The sequence below is a fragment of the Mandrillus leucophaeus genome, unplaced genomic scaffold, assembly GCF_000951045.1.
Source record: "Mandrillus leucophaeus isolate KB7577 unplaced genomic scaffold, Mleu.le_1.0 Scaffold120, whole genome shotgun sequence".
Classification (NCBI taxonomy): domain Eukaryota; kingdom Metazoa; phylum Chordata; class Mammalia; order Primates; family Cercopithecidae; genus Mandrillus; species Mandrillus leucophaeus.
In genome coordinates this window covers 832,458-835,836 of record NW_012100321.1, presented here as the reverse complement: position 1 = coordinate 835,836, position 3,379 = coordinate 832,458, and positions in this window count along the sequence as shown.

The following is a 3,379-nucleotide window of genomic DNA, read 5'->3' as shown; positions in this document are numbered from 1 at the left end:
GGCCGGGCGTGGTGGCTCAAGCCTGTAATCCCAGCACTTTGGGAGGCCGAGACGGGCGGATCACGAGGTCAGGAGATCGAGACCATACAGGCTAACCGGCTGAAACCCCGTCTTTACTAAAAAAAATACAAAAAAAAAAAAAACCAAAAAACCTAGCCGGGCGAGGTGGCGGGCGCCTGTAGTCCCAGCTACTCGGGAGGCTGAGGCAGGAGAATGGCGTGAACCCGGGAGGCGGAGCTAGCAGTGAGCTGATATCCGGCCACTGCACTCCAGCCTGGGCGACAGAGCAAGACTCCGTCTCAAAAAAAAAAAGAGTCTAAATGGTGGGGTTGAAACCTCAGCTCTGCCACTTACTGCTGTGTGACTCTGGGCAAGTAACTCCACCTCTCTGGGCCTTTGTTTTCTCCCTTGTAGAATGAGGATATTTTAATTCTAGTACTCACCTCATAGCATCATAGTGAAGATAAAATAAGTTTACCCAGAAGGTCTCGATGTGGCCTGAGAACTGGTCCCTGAGAGCCTCTTGGGTGTGCTGGGACAAATTTTCATAACAAGACATTTTCCGTCTTTTTCACTTCATTCTGTTGTCTGGTGGAGATTTCCAGATGCGGCTTGATGTGTGATATTACAACAGACCAAATGCAGAAGGAACCGTGAGGTCCAACCATCTTCTTCTATTATTCTTTTTTCTTTTTTTTGTAGAGAAGAGGTCTTGCTATGTTGCCCAGGCTTGTCTTGAACTCTTGGCCTCAAGCAGTCTTCCCACCTCGGCCTCGCAGAGTGCTGGGATCATAGGCGTAAGCACGGTGCCCGGCCCAAGGTCCAGCCATCTTCCATTAAGCTAGACATTAAAGAGATTTGCAAAAATGTAAAAGAATGCCATTCCCTTCACTAACTGTTTTTTTAATTGTAAAATACATTTTGCATAAAATATTTATGTTGGCCTGTAATGGGTGTATAATTATTATTTTAATTTTAAATTAATTTAATTTAATTTTATTTTTTGAAACAGAGTCCCACTCTGTTGTCCAGGCTGGAGTGCAGTGGCACGATCTCAGCTCACTGCAACCTCTGCTTCCTGGATTCAAGCAATTTTCCTGCCTCAGCCTCTCGAGCAGTTGAGATTACAGGTATGCACCACCATGCCCGGCTAATTTTTGTATTTTTAGTAGAGACGGGGTTTCACCATGTTGGCCAGGCTGGCCTCGAACTCCTGAACTCAAGTGATCCACCCATCTTGGCCTCCCAAAGTGCTGGGATTACAGGCATGAGCCACTGCACCCAGCCTAATTTTTACATTTTAATTTAATTTTTTTTTTTTTGAGATAGGGTCTTGATCTGCTGGCCAGGTTGATATCAGACTCCTGGGCTCAAATGATTCTATGACTTCAACCTCCTGAATAGCTGGGATTACAGGCAAGAGAGCCTCCTCCTCTTAAGAGGAAACTCGGCTGGGCGCCGTGGCTCAGGCTGTAATCCTAGCACTTCGGGAGGCCTAAACGGGCAGATCATGAAGTCAAGAGATTGAGACCATCCTGGCCAACATGGTGAAACCCCGTCTCTGCTAAAAATACAAAAATTAGTTGGGTGTGTGTTGGTGGGTGCCTGTAGTCCCAGCTACTCAGGAGGCTGAGGCAGGAGAATCGCTTGAACCCAGGAGGCGGAGGTTGCAGTGAGACAATATCGCACCACTGCACTCCAGCCTGGGTGATAGAGCGAGACTCCATCACAAAAAAAAAAAAAAAAAAAAGAATAATGAAAGAAAGAGAATGAGTAACGTGAGATTGAGAAGAGTGATTGAATCTGGAGCAAGAGAAAGGGGACACAGTGGGTGCGGCCAGGGAGCTACAGCCTAGGTCTTAATGCTGATGGGGGGTTCCTGGATGGCCATTTCATTATTTTCTCAGTCAGATGTGTTTTGTGCGCTCTCTCGTTTGTACCATGTAGTCCATGATTTAAACAAATAGGGAATGCAGTCTGGGCAACATGGCGAGACCCCGTCTTTACAAAAAAATTAAAGAATTAGCCAGGCACAGTGGTACTGCTTGTAATTGCAGCTACTTGGCAGGCTGAGCTGGGAGGATTGCTTGAGCCCGGGAGGTCAAAGCTGCCGTGAGCTGAGATCACAGCACTGCATGCCAGCACGGGTGACAAAGTGAGACCCTGTCTCAAAAAAATAAAAATTAGGCCAGGCGCGGTGGCTCACGCCGGTAATCCCAACACTTTGGGAGGTCGAAGCAGGCAGATCACGAGGTCAGGAGATTGAGACCACCCTGACTAACATGGTGAAACCCTGTCTCTACTAAAAATACTTAGCTGGGTGTGGTGATGGGCACCTGTAATCCCAGCTACTCGGGAGGCTGAGCCAAGAGAATCGCTTGAACCCAGGAGGAAGAGGTTGCAGTGAGCCATGATTGTGCCATTGCACTCCAGCCTGGGTGACAGAGCGAGACTCTGTCTCCAAAAAATAAAATAAAAATAAAACTTAGGCAGGGCACGGTGGCTCATGCCTGTAATTTCAGCATTTTGGGAGGCTGAGGCAGGCGGATCACTTGAGGTCAGGAGTTCGAGACCAGCCTGGCCAACATAAAGAGACCCTATTTCTACTAAAAATACAAAAATTAACTGGGCGTGGTGGTGGGTACTTGTAATCCCAGCTACTCAGGAAGCTGAGGCAGGAGAATCGCTTGAACCCAGGAGGCGATGCAGTGAACTGAGATTCCGCCACTGCACTCCAGCTTGGGCCACAGAGTAAGACTCTGTCTCAAAAAAATGAGGGCCATGCAGAGGCGAAGGCAAGATCAGGGTTCGGGGTGAAACTGCGCAGCACACCCGCAGAAGCCAGAGGAGAGGCCTGAGACTGATTTTATTTATTTATTTATTTATTTATTTATTTATTTTGAGATGGAGTCTCGCTCTGTCACCCGGACTGGAGTGCAATGGCACGATCTCGGCACACTGCAACCCCTGCCTCCCGGATTCAAGCGATTCTCCTGCCTCAGCCTCCTGAGTAGCTGGGATGACAGGTGTGCACCACCACGCCTGGCTAATTTTTGTATTTTTAGTAGAGACGAGTTTCAGCATGTCAGGCTGGTCTCAAACTCCTGACCTTATGATCCTTCTGCCTCGGCCTCCCAAAGTGCTGGGATTACAGACTAACTGATTCTTTTTCACAGCCTCAGAAATAACCAACCCTCACTGGGCATGGTGGCTCAAGCCTGTAACCCCAGCAGTTTGGGAGGCCAAGGTGGGTGGATCACTTGAAGTCAAGAATTCAAGACCAGCCTTGCCAATATTGGGAAACACTGTCTCTACTAAAAATACAAAAATTAACTGGGCGTGGTGGTGGGTACTTGTAATCCCAGCTACTCAGGAAGCT